A 17,132-nucleotide genomic window follows, 5' to 3' on the forward strand; every position below is an offset into this window, starting at 1 on the left:
CAATCCAAACTCTTCTAAATTGTTTTTAAAAGGCATTACTGAGAGTGTCATCCCTGCTTCTAATGAGGTTGCAGACGTGACCTGGGGGAAAAAAATTAAAAAATTGATCTCAGACTGGAGGTAAACTTCTGGGTTGGGGCCGAGATCTCTCTGAGAAGCAGCATGATTTACTGGAAAGAGAACGGGCTTGGGAGTCAGACGACGTAGGTTCTAATCTCAGCTCTGCCACTTAGCTGTGTAACTTTGGGCAAGTCACTTAACTTCTCTGTGCCTCAGCTACCTCACATATAAAATGGGGATTAAGACTGTGAGCCCTATGTGGGTCAACCTGATTACCTTGTATTTAGCCCAGCAGCTTTGAACAGTGCTTGACACATAGTAAATGTTTAATACCATTATTATTATTGGGCTGAATCCAGGGGCATCCTTGGCTGTTACAGGTATAGGCTGCTTGCTCCACACACTTCACCAAAGTTGGGCATCCCGGGGAGCTCAGTGAGTGGAAGAGGGTTACTGTCTGTATTATTAAAAGATCATTTAGGGTGCAGAAGAGCCCCCCCGCCCCAACTCAGCTCTGAAGGTCCCAGGCCACTTTAGTGTACTCAGTGGTGTGGTTCGCCTGTGCTCCCCTCCTGGGGCCTGAAGGCAGGACCGGGCATGGGCAGAAAGAGGGCCAGAGACTTGAAGCAGCAGCAGCAGCAGCAGCAGCAGCAGCAGCAGCAGCAGCATAGCCCATTTGCTCCGGGGCAAAGGCTCTGGAGGTGCCAGGGCCCCTGTTGCCCAGGTCTTTGCAGGGACGGTTGTCAATCACTACTGGCTTCTCCAACAACAGCAGCAGCCCTTGAGCAGGGCAGGGCACGGCCAGGGGGCAGGGAGGGAAGTGAGGGGCACCTGCAGAGGGTTACTCTATTTTATTAATGATGTGTTTATATCTACAATTCTCTTTTATTGATATTGATACTATTGATATTGATGCCCATTTACTTGTTTTGAGAAGCAGCGTGGCTCAGTGGAAAGAGCATGGGCTTTGGAGTCAGAGGTCATGGGTTCAAATCCCAGCTCGGCCATTTGTCAGCTGTGTGACTTTGGGCAAGTCACTTAACTTCTCGGTGCCTCAGTTACCTCATCTGTAAAATGGGGATTAAGACTGTGAGCCCCACGTGGGACCACCTGATTCCCTTGTGTCTACCCCAGCGCTTAGAACAGTGCTCGGCACATAGTAAGCGCTTAACAAATACCAACATTATTATTCCTCTCCCCCCTTCCAGCCTGGGAGCCCGTTGGTGGGTAGGGGTTAGTCTCTGGTACTGAATAAATAGCACAGGGGAAGCGCTCAATAAATACGACTGAATGAATAAAGGGGGCAGGGAGGGAGGCGCTGGCAGAAGGTTGGGCGCTGCCGGGGGGCAGGGGGCTCTTGTGGAGAGCCGGGCATGGAGAGGGGCAGGGAGGGAAGTGGGGGGGGGCACCTGCAGAGGGTTGGGCACTGCAGGGGGCAGGGAGGGAGGTGGCAGGGGGCACCTGCGGAGGGTTGGGCACTGCAGGGGGCAGGGAGGGAGGTGGAGGGGGGCAACTGCAGAGAGTTGGACACTCGAGGGGGCAGGGAGGAAGGTGGAGGGGGGCACTGCAGGGGGCAGGGAGAAAGGTGGCGGGGGGGCGCCTGCAGAGGGTTGGACACTCGAGGGGGCAGGGAGGGAGGTGAGGGGGGCCACCTGCAGAGGTTTGGCCACCGGCAGGCGCTGGCGGAGGATCAGGGTGGGCCGCCTGCGGAGGGCCTGGGGCGGGCTCCATCCCCTTTGCTCCCCCGTTAAATCAAGGACGGCCAGACGGAAGGGCGGCCCAAGCTGCGGTGCCCCTGGGGAGGCCCGGGCAAGGCAGAGGCCGGGAGGGCAAGGGAGGGCAAGGAAGGGCGGCGTCTGGTCCTTCGTTGCTGTTGCTGCTGTTGCTGCTGTTGTTGCTGTTGTTGTTGTTGTTGCTGCTGCTGCTGCTGCTGAGATGACGGCGCGGGTCGGCGGCGGGAGGGGTGGGACTGAGCAGGCGCGTTACTCACCCGCCGCGTTGGGGTTTACGTAGCCGCTCTCGTCACCGATTAGGGCCGGGCGGAGGAGGAGGAGAAGAAGAAGGAGGAGGAGGAGGCGGCTGGGCCGGGCCGGGGCCCGGGGGCCGAGCCGGCCACGTTAGCGTTGGCGTTGACTCCACGTAACCCCCACGTCAGCGCCCCCTGCCGGCCCCTTCAAAATGGGACAACGGAGGAGCGCGGGGGGGGGGGGCGGGGAGGCGACAGCCAATGGCGAGCGCCCGCTGGCACCTGCCGACAGCCCATTGGCGGCCCAAGGGCCTTAACGGCTGCGGCCCCGCCCCCGTCTCCTAGCAGCGGCCGCCCGCCCCTTGGCCGCGCGCATGCGCCCTTCCGTTGGGGCCGGCGGAGGCGGGGGGGGGCGGTGGAAAGAGCCCGGGCTGGGGAGTCAGAGGTCATGGGTTCGAATTCCGCCTCGGCCATGCGTCAGCTGTGCGACTGTGGGCAAGTCACTTGACTTCTCGGTGCCCCAGTGACCTCCTCTGGAAAATGGGGATTAACTGTGGGCCTCACGTGGGACCACCTGATGACCCCGTGTCTTCCCCAGCGCTTAGAACAGTGCTCTGTACATAGTAAGCGCTTAACAAATACCAACGTTGTTGTCAGCTGTGTGACTTTGGGCGAGTCACTTTACTTCTCGGTGCCTCAGTGACCTCATCTGGAAAATGGGGATTAACTATGGGCCTCACGTGCGACCACCTGATGACCCTGTGTCTTCCCCAGCGCTTAGGACAGTGCTCTGTACATAGTAAGCGCTTAACAAATACCAACGTTGTTGTCAGCTGTGTGACTTTGGGCGAGTCACTTTACTTCTCGGTGCCTCAGTGACCTCATCTGGAAAATGGGGATTAACTATGGGCCTCACGTGCGACCACCTGATGACCCTGTGTCTTCCCCAGCGCTTAGGACAGTGCTCTGTACATAGTAAGCGCTTAACAAATACCAACGTTGTTGTCAGCTGTGTGACTTTGGGCGAGTCACTTTACTTCTCGGTGCCTCAGTGACCTCATCTGGAAAATGGGGATTAACTGTGGGCCTCATGTGGGACCACCTGATGACCCTGTGTCTTCCCCAGCGCTTAGAACAGTGCTCTGCACATAGTAAGCGCTTAACAAATACCAACATTATTGTCAACTGTGTGACTTAGGGCAAGTCACTTCACTTCTCGGTGCCTCAGTGACCTCATCTGGAAAATCGGGATGAAGCCTTTGAGCCCCACGTGGGACAATCTGATTACCCTGTACCTACCCCAGCGCTTAGAACAGTGCTCAGCACAGAGTACGCGCTGAACAACTACCAACATTATTATTATTATTATCATCATCCCAGCAGGCCCCGCAGGGGGGACGCCTCCAAAAAGAGCGGCTACGGCATCGGCTAAGTGTGACCGACAGGCCTAGTGCTGGGCTAATAATAATAATAATGTTGGTATTTCTTAAGAGCTTACTTTGCTCCAAGCACTGTTCTAAGCGCTGGGGGAGATGCAGGGTCATCAGGTTGTCCCTCATGGGGCTCACGGTCTTCATCCCCATTTTACAGATGAGGGGGAACTGAGGCACGGAGAGGTGAAGTGACTTGACCAAGGTCATACAGTTGACAAGCGGTGGAGCTGGGATTAGCACCCATGACCTCTGACTCCCCAGCCCGGGCTCTTTCCATTAGATAGCCAGATCGGCCGCAGCCTCGGGACCGTACGAACATCACAGGCCACTCAGTGGTATTTATTAATAATAATAATAATAATAATGTTAGTATTTCTTAAGCACTTACTATGTGCCAAGCACTGTTCTAAGCGCTGGGGTAGATACAGGGTCATCAGGTTGTCTCACGTGGGGCTCACGGTCTTCATCCCCATTTTACAGATGAGGGGGAACTGAGGCACAGAGAAGTGAAGCGACTTGCCCAAGGTCACACAGCTGACAAGCGGCAGAGCCGGCATTAGAACCCATGACCTCTGACTCCCAAACCCAGGCTCTTTCCACTAAGCCACGCTGTTTCTCACTGAGCTATTACTATGTGCGCCACACTGTACTAAGCACTAAGGAGGGTACAATGCAGCAGAATTGGCAGACGTTCCCTGCCCGCAGCGAAATCTAAGGGAACAGGTATTTCATTCATTCAGTGGTATTTTTTGAGTGCCTACTGAGTGCAGATCACTGTACTAAGCGCTTGGAAAGTACAGGTCAGCAATAGAGACCATTCATTCAATCGTATTGAGTGCTTACTGTGTGCAGAGCACTGTACTAAGCGCTTGGAAAGTGCAGTTCAGTAATAGAGACAATCCCTACCCAACAATGGGCTCACAGTCTAAAAGGGGGTATTTAACCCCCATTTTACAAATGAGGAAACAGGCACATAGAAGGTAAGTGACTTGACCAAGGTCACCCAGCAGGGAAGTGGTGGAAGGAGATTAGAACCGGGCTCTCCTGACTCCCAGGCAGCACTCCTTCCACTAGGCCACCATGCGTCTTTCGCTGGGAACGGGGTGGCCACCTGAAATAATAATAATGATGATGGTACTTGTTAAGCGCTCAACTATGTGCCAGGCACTGTAGTAAGTGCTGGGGTCGATACAAGCAAATCGGGTTGGACACAGTCCCTGTTCCATGTGGGGCTCACAGTCTCAATTCCCATTTTATAGATGAGGTAACTGAGGCCCAGAGAATTGAAGTAACTTGCTCAAGGGCACACAGCAGACAAGTGGCCAAGCCGAGATTAGAACCCATGACCACGAAAGTAGGCCAGTGTCCCTCTCAGGTCCTCGTGGCAGAAGGGAGAGACACGGGACATGACCTCACCAGTCCTAGCCCTCTCCCCCCTGCTACAAACACATTTGGTGGGACACAGGCTTGCAATTCACAAACAGTTGTCAATTAGCTTAAATAGCTTATGGGTTTCATCTACATCCGGCTTCCTCTACTTGTAATTTATTCTAGTGTCTGTCACTGCCACCAGATCTTAACCATATTGAGTCTGTTTTACCCTCCCAAGTGTGTAGTACAGTGCTCTGTCTAGAATAAGCATTCAATAAATACCATAGATTGAACCACATAAAATGGACCCTCTCCATTGTGTTCATCTCCACAAAAATCTCTTGCTCCTTAGATGATTTGGAATATTTTAGGGGGGAAACTACTAGGCACTTGAAAAGCATCTTGCGACTTACGCTGCAACTCTAACGATTGTCAAGATGGTATTCTTGAAATTTCCTTTGGGGGGTAATCTATTCTACAATGGAACTTGCTGTAGACAGAGAAATAAAGGCTGTGCCTGTATGGACATCAGAAAAAAAAGAAGTTAAAGGGGTGGGACTACCACTTACAGGATGTAATTTGTTAAACAGCCAATGTTGACTCAAAGTGATGCATCAACATATATTGCAGTACTGAAACCAAAAGAAAAAATTGCAACTAAAACATAAAGGACATTACAAATAGGCAGGGCACACTGTAATTTGATACCACCATAGAGCAGGCAAGAGGTCAGATGCTCCTTTCCATCTGCCTTAAAGACTGAGGACAGAGCAGGATGATGGGACAATTCAAGAGACTGGCATGCTTCAGCCCAACTGTGTTCAAATATTACTAGAAGAGACAGATTACAGGATTCACAAATACCAGCCATGGGCCTGGAACCTAACCCCCTTTAGGTTGGTCCCCTGGGCTTTCTTGAAGTTTGGTCCTGAGACACTAATTGGAGTTCCTCTAAAGGGGGTCAATACCACCATGTAATTTATGATATGCATAGCTTTTTAAGAACTGCCTGAGAATTCCATTCTGGAAAATGACAGCATAAAGGTACTCAATATAAGTCCCTCTATCCCAATACTTGATATTTATTCTTTCAATATATTTTTTGTTTTAAGTCAGCTGCAAATAAATGACAAGCATGTAATGTGCCTGCCCTTTTTTGTTGTTGTTGTTATTGTAACAGCAGCAGAAGCATGTCCTAGTGGATAGAGAATGGGCTTGGGAGTCATAGGACCTGTATTCTAATTCTGTTCTGCCACTTGCCTGTTGCAGGACCTTAGGCCAGTCACTTAACTCCTCTGTGCCTCAGTTTTCTCATCTGTAAAATGGTGATTATTTAATGGCAGACTGTGAACCCCATTTGGGACAGGGACTGTGATCTTCTTGGTTATCTTGCATCTACCTCAACACTTAGTTCAGTTCTTGACACATAGTGCTTAAATACCATTATTATTATTAATAGTAGTGGTAATAAAACTTATCGAGCTCCCACTGTACTGAGTATTTGAGGAAATACAGAATAAAGAAATGACATATTCCCTCAAGGACCTTAGACTCTTCAGAAATATTTTCATTCTAGCAAACCATTTCAATTCACTATAGCATATTACACATTAATAACTTCATAAAGAGATGGGCAGAAGTGAAAATAAAGAATTTATTTTACCAGAATGGCAAGCTGGCTATACCGGAAGGGAAGGATGACTGCTGCTGCTGTTTGTGCAAGCCATAAACCCCAGGGCTGGACTTTACTCTTTCACTCCGTCTCCCTTTCCTCCCTAACTTCCTGTCTTCCTCTCTGTTCCTTCTAAGCACTTTGAAGCTCACCCCACTCCTATAGCATTTATGCTCATATCCTTTTACGCCTTCTTCCCCTCTTTGTAATTTATTTTAATCTCTCTCTATCCCGCTAGATTGCAAGTTCCTTGAGGGATCCTTTGAATTGTAACCCCCACGTGCTCATTAGAGTGGTCTACACAAAGTAAGCACTCAATAAATATGTTTGATTGATTGAGTCCTTCTTTGCTGAAATAGACAGGGACAACGGCCAGTGAAAGACATTACGTGGGGAGAGGGATGGGGTGAGAGAAAACTGAGCTGGAGCCCAGGTCAACTGTCCCCTGTACTGGGCGAAGAGCTGTGCTGGGCTCGCTAGAAGAGCAGATCATGTAGCTGGTGGCCAAGTGAGTTCCTGGGCCCTGCGACTTGCCCCGAGCCTCTGCTTGTTAATACAGGATGGCTGCACTAACATTTATTGTTTTAATGGTGTGGCCTTCCGGCGGGTTTAGGCTTGCTTTCACCAAGCAGTTCTGGGGCCCTGAAGACACTAGTATGGCATGTTGAATTTAAATTGGCCAAGTATTGGTTTCCAATATCTGCAACACTGGAATGTCCCTGGGCAGCTTCATATAAATTAAAGCCCAAGTTTCAGAATGTATTTCATGAAGCACTGAAATAGTTGTTTTTTCTCATTCTGATTACTGTACCAGGGCAGTTCAGTTCTTAAACAGGATTAGTCTCATCCAGCCAAAGGGTTTCAGTGGAAAAGTCACCAGTCAGAAAGTTAAAATCATTCTGATTACTATCTTTCTTCTTCTATAATAAATCATTATTTTATGCAAATTTACCCAAATTGAATAAGTACCTCATAGAAAGAAATAATTACCATTTCATACATCTTTGGGGTTCTATCTCTCTCTATCTCTATATTTTGGAGATACACTTTAATAGTAGGGGAATGTAAAACTAATCAGAATAATAAGCTCACAAAGTATGACAATATCTCATGGCCTGCTGTTTGGCTGTAAGGAAAATCAATGTATTCCATTCTTCGTATTATTACCAAGTTAACGGCTCCAACTCTGTTATATTGGACTCTCCCGAGTACTTAGTACCAAAACTGTCAGTGCTCCCACTAGGATGGCAATGGTTTGATATGCCTGGCCACTCCAAGAAGAACATGTGTTGCTGCGGAGTGGTGGGACTTGAAAGGCCTGGCATCTAAGACTGAATTGGCCGTCCAGGTGAGTGGGCAGGCAGGTATGGCGGGACAGTTTCGGCTCACCCTGCAGCCTGTTAAGGATGTCATCCCTTGTGTGGGGGCGGGCGGGGTTTCTCCGTATTTACTGAGTGCTTACTTTGTGCAGAGCACCGTACTAAATGCTTGGAAGAGTACTACACAACAATAAACAGACACATTCTCTGCCCACAGCGAGCTTACAGTCTAGAGACGAACTTCCAATGGTTTGGGCTGAGGGTTAAATTTGGCCCGCTGGAAGAGCTGGAGCTCCTGATCTGGCAAGTCAGGGCTTGTCCCTATTGCTGAATTGTACTTTCCAAGTGCTTCATACAGTGCTCTGCATACAGTAAGCGCTCAATAAATACGACTGAATGAATGAATGAATTGAATGAAAAGCCAGTCCGCCCTTCTGAGCCCCAGCTGAGGGAGACTCGGCAATGAGGAAACGTTTTAAACAGAGTCCGCTTTGAAAGTATCCATACCGGAACGACTGCATGGACCCTTATTTCTTCACTGGCATGGCATTCTGGATGGTTCCAGCTTACTTTCACACCTGTTCACAAATAAGGTGTCCGTAGTGGATTATTAAGAAGGAAGATTTGGGATGTTAGAGGAAGAGCCTAATCATTGGCATCTCCACAGTAAACACTTTGTGTAGAGCAGTGGTTGCTTTGGAGGGAGGGGGGCATGCTTGAAGGTATTAATATTCGAAGAAGCTGTTTCTCAGATTTCAGGAAATGAAAACGCAGCAATGCAAAGAGAGGTAAGGTATTTAGAACATCAAGTCTTTACACAGCAGCTTTTCCAGAGAGAGCTCTTTGGAACAGATTTAGAAAAACAACATTAGTAATAATAATAATGTTGGTATTTGTTAAGTGCTTACTAGGTGCCAAGCACTGTTCTAAGTGCTGGGGTAGATACAAGGTAATCAGGTTGTCCCACATAGGGCTCACGGTCTTCATCCCCATTTTACAGATGAGGTAACTGAGGCACAGAGAAGTTAAGTGACTTGCCCAAGGTCACACAGCTGACAAGCGGCGGAGCAGGGATTAGAACCCATGACCTCTGACTCCCAAGCTCGGGCTCTTTCTGCTGAGCCACGCTGCTTCTCTAGTAGAAATAGTAGTAGTATTTATTAAGTGCTTACTCTGTGTGTGGAGCACTGTACTGTGCCCTTGAAAAGAGAATACACGTGGAATCCTGTCCCTCAAGGGTTCATAATCTCTGAATATTGGAGTATAGGAGTAGGATGAGACTGGAGACAGACACATCAGGAGCAGTGAAACACCAAAACATCAAAATAGCAAAAGGGACGAGGACAAATACGCAATAATGATGATGATGATCCTAAAAACAGAAGTCAGTAAGGAGCTGTGGCTAGAGAAGCAGGATTTTTCCTCGGGATTCTTGCAGAAATCAACTGACCCATGCTATTTCATTGGCCACAGAACTTCCTGATGATTTCCCATGACCCTCTTCCTTGGGGTCACCCTTTAAAATGATTTATAGTCAGCAACTATATACGGAAGGGATGATTCACATCAGGAAATGAGTCATGTGTAGAAAGCACCTGAGAGGGCATCTGAGAAAGGTAAAGCCAAAATACAGATATGAGTGCTTGAGTGTGAACATGTACGTGTGGGAGGGGGGTACTTTGCCAACCGTAAGAAAAGCAGTTTACCAGGACTTTGATTATTGCGTACAGATGCCAATGGTTGGAAAGTAGAAGCAATTTTTCACAAGTCAGTAAAAATTAAAAGAATAGATTTGAGAATGTCTCTCCTGCCATGCCACAAGTCCTTTATTTTCTAGGTTATGGTGCCATCATGTGGCTATTTAATTTTGTACATTTAAGACTGCAATGTAACAAAATCTTGAAGTACTGAATGTTTGACTGTAACATTGACACTCCCTAGGTCTCTTCCCCTACAGTCATAAAAGCAGGTGATTTGGGGAGCACAGGATAAAAACTCTCTGAGTTTGAGCTTGACGATTTCCAGAGATAACTCTTCTTTCAGTTTAAAATGGCAGAAAAATCTAGTCTGGTCTACTCTAGAACACTGTATTAAGAACTTGGAAGCGTACAATAGAGTTGGTAGATCTCTGCCCACAGGAATTTACAGTCTAGATGGAAAAACAGACATTAAAATAGGTTACAGATAGGGGAAATCGATCAAATTTATTGAGGGCTTACTGTGTGCAGAGCACTGTACTAGGTATTTGGAAGAGTACAGTATAACAGTGCCCAAAAGGTGCATAGAATCCAGATGGAAATGCTGTGGGGATGGGGAGGTGAATATCCAGTGCTTCGGAGATAAAGATCCAAGGGCATAGAAGACAGGGAAGGGAGGGCAAAAGGAGGAAATGAGGGGGTTAGTCAGAGGAGATGTGAGTTTAGTAGGATTTCGAAAGTGGGGAGAGTGATGGTCTTGACAAATACCACAGTTATTATTATTACTGGAAAACTCATTTGTTCCCATGGCTTCAATGACCATTACTACACACGATTCCCAAATCTACCTTCTCCAGCCTCCAACTCTCTCCTTCTCAGCAGTATGGCATTTCCTTCTGCCTTCAGAGAACAGCTTCACTTGCCAACTGCTCAAACTCAACATGCCCAAAACAGAACTCCTCATCTTCCCACCCAAACTCTCCCAGTGACTTTCCCATCACTGTAGACAACAGCACCACCCTCCCTCTTTCACAAGACCATAACCTTGACATTATCTTCAACTGACATCTCTCAGTGAACTCACACATTTAATATCTCTGAATGTTGTTGATTCGACCTTGATAACCTCTTTAAATTTCTCCCTTTTCTCTCCATCCAATATGTCCTGTCCCTTTCCAATCCACATTTCACTGACCTGTCCAGGTCATTTTTCTAAAAGAAGTTCAGTCCACATCTTCCCACTCCTCAAGAACCTCCAATGGTTACCCATCTCCCTCTGCATCAGCACTCCTTACCATCAGCTTTAAGGTATCAATCAGTTCTCCTTCTTACCTTACCTCACTGATCTCCTACACAACCCAGCCTGCACACTTCACTCCTCTAACATCAACCTACTCACTGTTACCTCAGTTTCATCTATCTCTCTGCTGACTTCTTGTCCAAGTCCTCCTCTGGCCTTGAACTCCCTTCCCCTTTTTATAAGACAGACCTCCACTCTTCCCACCTTCAAAGCCTCATTAAAATCATATCTCCTCCAAGAGGCTTTTCTTGACTAAGCCCACATTTCCCCTACTCACTCTTTCTTTTACATCACCTATGCACCTATACCTGTCTTCCCTGAGCACTAGGCACCTATACCTGTCTCCCCTGTGCACTAGCTATTCACCCCACATCTAGCCCAACTGTGCTTATGTCACATCCTTATTCTCTGCCATTTTCCTAATCTGCAATTTATTTCCATGTCAGTCTCTCTCACTGGACTATAAACTTCTTATGGAGTGAGATTGTCCCCCCAGTGCTATTGTATTGTACTCTCCCAAGTGCTTAGTACTGTAGTCAGCACTCAGTAAGCACTTAATAAATATCGCTGATCGGTACAACGGATTTACAAGCTCATCTATTCCTGGGTAGATATTTTGTTCTATCAGAGTCATAGTGAACAGGCAATTATGAGAACATAAGGTTTGAGAGTACCAGGATTCCCTGAATTTTATTAGTGATTTTTTTTCCTGCTCTTTCTGTGAAGGGCTGGAAGAACAACTTATAGATAGAAATATGGACTAGGACAATCCCGAGAGCCCTTTACAAAATGTTTGAGCCTCTGCCCATATCATTCCTCTTCCACTGAGGAATACGTTAACATAAACATTGTAGATGGGGTCTTCTTCAGCTGGGAATATTTTATTTCTCATCCATTCATTCATTCATTCATATTTAGTGAGCACTTACTGTGTGCATAGCATTGTACTGAGCGCTTGGGAGAGTACAATATAACAATAAACCGACACATTCCCTGCCCACTTTTTGGAGTGGATTATCATCAATTAAGAACCCCTTGAATGGGAGTCATCTTGGTAAGGTTTGATTCAGAAGAGTTCAGTTTGACTATTTAACAAATATTAAATAATAACCAGAGCGACTTTCCCACTCAGTTATTAATGACACAGTTTCCTCCCTATGCATTTATCAGGTCTGATCCAAGTTGATAGACCAAAGCCTAGAACAAAATAGGCACAGATTAAAATAAATGAAACTTTCCTTCCTCAAGAAGTTGATTAATGGGAGTCAAATTTACTTTCTGAATGTGCCTGCCTATATCCATTTTCAATATTCCCATGTTTACCCAGGAAGTAGCTGTGTGTGAATAATGGCACCAGTCATAAATCACCACCTGAAGGAACAGTAGGGCATGCTTGATGAACCATGAGAAAGGCCATTATAAAAGAGCTACACATCTGCTCCAGAATTTAATCGGGGCAGAATCTAAAATGAACCACTCGACTCATGGGAACTAAGCTTTTGTTACTGTTTTGTCCATGATTTAAGTCTAGAAAGAGTTGGTGTTCTTCTGTACCAAAGGTGGGTAGCTATTGTGGCTCCAGGAGCCATTTTTCTGACTTTAGTGAAGTTTCAAGACCACCCTGCTATGGCCACTGCTGTTCTTTCTGGAGTGGTACCTAGCCTGTTTTGATACGAAATTTCAAGGCCAGTAACTGGACCTTTAACTGAAACGTTGTTCCTATATTGGATGCAGTGGAAAGCTTGCAGGCCTGCCACAGCTGGCTTTCAGATCCCAGCAGCGTGGCACTGGGCCAGTTCAGGGCGTTTCAGAGCCGCTCTGTGACAGCAGGGTAGATGGGGTTTGAGGAACAGAAGCGGTGCTGCTTTAACTGGACCTAAGCCAAGAAGGTAAGATGAACCATGAGGTGAAAGTAAAGAAACATCTAGGGGCCTTTCACCCAGTGCAGCTTTCATCAGCCAACTAGACTTGCCCCTCCCTGGGGATCCCTAAGAATACAAGAATAATAATACTTTGCCTCAGAGTTAATCCAGCCTGACCAGTCTTTCTTTCTAATCAATCAATCAATCAACGGTATTTATTGAGCTCATTCATTCATTCAATCATATTTAGCGAGCACCTATTCTGTGCAAAGTACTTTACTGAGCACTTGGGAGAGTACAATATAACCACAAATAGACACGTTCCTGCCCACAACGAGCACACAGTCTAGAGGGGGAATTTATCTTTAAATTATATATCATAAATTACTTATTCATTCATATTAATATGTCTCCCCCAAGCCTGTTGTGGGGAAGGAATATGTACATTTATTGTTATGTTCTACTCACCCAAGTGTTTAGTACAGTGCTCTGCACCCAGTAAGCACTCAATAAATATGACTGACCAACTGACGAGAATGTAAGCTCTTTGGGAGCAGGGGTCCCGTCTATTTCGCTATTGTACTCTCCCAAGCACTTAGTAGAGTGCTTTGCACATAGTAAGTGCTCAATAAATATTAATGAATGAATGCACAGTAAGAGCTCAATAAATACCATTGATTGATTGATTGATTAGAAAGAAGGAGTGGTCAGGCTGGATTAACTCTGAGGCAAAGGGGCACTCCAAGGAGTTTACAATCTAGTGGCTCAGGGTACTGGAAAATTAATAGCGCACAGCTTTCTGGGGGGCAAAGAATGGGTTTCTAGGGGGGCTTTGAATGTAGGGAGAGCTGTGGTCTGATGTGGAGAGGGGGAGGGAGTTCCAATGAGTCAATCAATTAATCAATCAATTGTTTTTATTGAGCACTTACAGTGGGCAGAGCACTGTTCTAAACACCCAAACTGAAGGAACAGCATGAGCAAGAGAAAGGAAGCAGGAAAATTGGGAACTAGGTGCAGCTATGTTTGGTTTGGTTGAGAGGAATGACGACAGCGATTTGGGGAATACAGGTATTGAGTCTTTACCTTTCAAACCAATTTTCAAAATGTCATATTCACCATGCAACTTCATCAAATGGCTGTAACCAGTCCCCCAAAATGTGAGAATTGTTGACAGCTCATCAACCTCAGCTTCACCCGGTGAAGTAATAAGGTCAAGACAGCAAAGAATCATTTTAACAGTCAAACCAGGAAGTTGCAACCCGTTGCTTGGTTCACCCAATACTCACATTCTCTAACTCTTGCAGTTACTTTTATAGAGAAGTTTCCTACTTCTTGTCAATATGTTTATATCAAGAGACCCCACCACCTCCAGCACACACATGCCTTAACTTTCTCACTGGGGCTTCTTGTTCTTAGATGCTTTTCTGATCGACATCTGAAAAGGCTAACCTTCTTGGCCAATGCCTGACTTAACCAATATGTGGTGGTCTTAATTGCATCAATCTCGTAATATTAGTAATCAGGCAGTCAGGGTTCTTTCTGGGGATGGGGAGGTGATAATTTTTTTTTAATGTTGAAATGGGCCATTTCCCTGCCCTGCCTTCAGCAATTTGAAGAACTCAAGGCAACTCACCCCAGGGGCAGGGGGGTAGGGGTGGGGGCAGTTAGAAAGAGGAAGGGAAGAAAACAGAGTGGTACTATTTGTTGATACACTTAATATTCTACCCTGAAATTCTTCCCTCCTGGACAGAATGTTTGAAGCACTGGCTCCAGGGATGCCACGTTGCGTGGCTGTAAGGCGCTCAGCAGATATTTTACCCTGGAGATTAATTCTGCACTCAACACCCACCCTACCCTTCCTGAGGAGGTCTAAAGAATACCACCCCCTTCATTTCTACATGCTCAATCGGCAAGGCTGCCTTCAGACAGAAACTGAGGTAAACAACTATTTAAGGGTATTGCTTGGCAGGGGCACTAGTGTGGGCCCTCTCAAAGATGGTGGTGGTGCTGGCTCTCATTGAGATGGAGGCAGGATGAAAATGACTTTAGCTGGGTGGACGTCAGGGATTGGAGCCAGGTGGCCCCGGGGTATTTGGTCAAGGGTGGCCTGCAGGGTGGGAGAGCAGCAGCGGAGAGGTTGGGAGGGCAGAGAAATGCTCTCTGGACAGACCTACTCAAAATATTGCATATGACATCACTTTAGACCTGGGGGAGATAGTGAATTTTTGCTGGACTCTGAGAGGCCAGATGTCTGACGCTGGCCTTCCAGGGGCCTCCAGAATCCCCTCCCTCCCCCCCAACTCACCAATCCCCCATGATGGCAGCAATCCAGAGTCAGGCTCCCTGATGGAGAAGGGTGTCACCAGAGGCCTCCAGGACAGTTGGCTTATGGAGCCCTGACAACCTTCATGGAAATACCTGTGGTCCCAACAAGAAAATTTAATGGTCCAGGATTTTGCATGTATGTAAAGAAAGACATACTTCCTATTTCTCTAAAGTAAAATGGGGATTAAAATGTGAACCCTTTGTGGGACAGGGACGGTGTCCAACATGATTAACTTGTATCTACCCCAGTGCTTAGAACAGTGTTTGCATACATAGTAAGTGCTTAACAAGTACATTATTATTGTTATTATAGGTTAATGAAGCCCTGATTAAGGTGAATATTGCAGCCATCTCTTTCAGGCAGTCCACCACTTTCCTGAATGATGCAGCAGCAGGAGATCTCTTGTGGAGGGGGATCGTGTCAACAACCATTAAATTGTACTCTCCCCAACAGCACACTGCTCTGCATACAATAAGTGCTCAATGAATACTCTTGTTAGAGTAAATATTACTGATTGACTACTACATGCTTGGGAAGGACAGAAGAGTGAAGTGACAAGTTCCTTGCCCACTGGGAGTCTACATGAAATGGGGAAACCAACCTATAAACTCTTAGAACTAGAGTGGTCAAAATAAGTGAGTCTACATATAAACATGGCACGGTGTTTCCTACAGTCTGCCAAACCTAGCAACGTGATAAATTAAAGACAACGGCTCCTTCTCTTCACTTCATGCCTACGAACATTTCTGTTCCGTTACGTACCTCAGCTGCTCTGCATCCTGTCTCTGGTCTGGAACACCCTTCCTCTCATATCCAACAGAGAGTTACTCTCCACAATTTCAAAGCCTCCTCCTCCAAGATGCTTTCCCTGACTTAACACTAGAGGAGGGAAGTGTGCAGGCTGGGTTGAAAGAGAGAAGCAAGGTGAGGTAGGAGGGGGACAAGGTGATGGACTGCTTTAAAGCCAATGGTGAGGAGTTTTTGTTTGATATGGAGGTGGATGGACAACCACTGGAGTTTTTGAGGAGGTGGGGTAACATGTCCTGAATGTTTTTGTAGAAAAAGTGGGGATTACTGAATGCAGTATTCCAGGCAGGAGAGGATGAGTGATTTTTGATCTTGTTAAGATACTTTTGGGAACGTGACTGTCCAGAAATGAAAAATGTCCAAGTAGCTAGGTGGTGTGGTGTGGTACAGACATTTTTCATAAAAAGAGACTGCATTTTTTATCAAAGGGTACACAAGAAAAGAAATGGCGGAGCCTGTTAATCTGGTTCCAACTTCCCAAACACAGATTGTAGCCCCACCCACATTTTCCTGAGTCACCCAAAGCCCCAGCCCTCTCTCCTTTTGTTAGAATGAGGTGGTGTGTTTTACATTCACAAGCTACCCCCAAATTTTCACTCTGCTAATAAAGCATCCTCTACCCCATCAATCATTCAGAATGTGTCAGATGGCATTGTTTCAGAAACAAAATATGGAGAGGACCCAAGAAAGGGTCATCCATGAAATGTTCATTTCCAGTAAGCATTTTAGTTAACATCTACAGGAGCAGATATGAAAGAGAGACAGAACACGATTCTCGGTGGGATTAAAACTAAATTTAATAGAAATATTGTGATGAACAGGTTTGAAAAAGTTTAGTCACAGAAAATTACATAGATCCACAAATTGCAAGTAAAATGAACAAATGAGTGATTAACCTAAGGCAACAAATGCATGTTACTGCATTGTGCAGTTGTTTTGAAACCCAAATAATAATAATAATAATGTTGGTATTTGTTAAGTGCTTACTAAGTGTAGAGCACATGAAAATGAGTAAAATGAGTTACGCCCTCCATATGAAATGGTTCTTATTCGATTCAATATTTATTTAACTCTCATTTATTTTCCTCTTGAGTTGAAAGTTTTTGTGGGAAGCAGAGTGGCCTAGTGGATACAGCATGAGCCTGGGAGTCAGAAGGACCAGGGTTTTAATCCTGAATCCACTACTTGTGTGACCTTGGACAAGTTACTTAACTTACCTGTGCCTCGATTTCCTCATCTGTGAACTGGGGATTAAGACTGTGAGCCCTCTGTGGGACCAGGGACTGTGTGCAACTTCATTATCTTGTATTTACCCCTGT

The 17,132-nt window shown here is 46.2% G+C and overlaps 1 protein-coding gene across 11 annotated transcripts in view; it reads right to left on the reverse strand.

Moving 5' to 3' along the window:
- The window catches only part of CREM (cAMP responsive element modulator), a 77,225-nt gene that overhangs the window by 53,801 nt on the left and 6,292 nt on the right, over nt 1-17,132 (reverse strand). For 2 of the 11 annotated variants that reach the window (XM_039913831.1, XM_039913830.1), the window contains exon 1: nt 2,051-2,182. The exons of 7 other annotated variants lie outside the window; for them this stretch is intronic. The gene's annotated coding sequence lies outside the window, so the exon portion shown is untranslated. Of the gene's footprint in view, nt 1-2,050; nt 2,183-14,985; nt 15,074-17,132 lie in introns of those variants that run through there. 2 more of the 11 variants (XM_039913828.1, XM_039913827.1) reach the window with 2 other exon arrangements.

The sequence above is a fragment of the Ornithorhynchus anatinus genome, chromosome 13 (genome assembly GCF_004115215.2).
Source record: "Ornithorhynchus anatinus isolate Pmale09 chromosome 13, mOrnAna1.pri.v4, whole genome shotgun sequence".
NCBI classification, from domain to species: Eukaryota; Metazoa; Chordata; class Mammalia; order Monotremata; family Ornithorhynchidae; genus Ornithorhynchus; species Ornithorhynchus anatinus.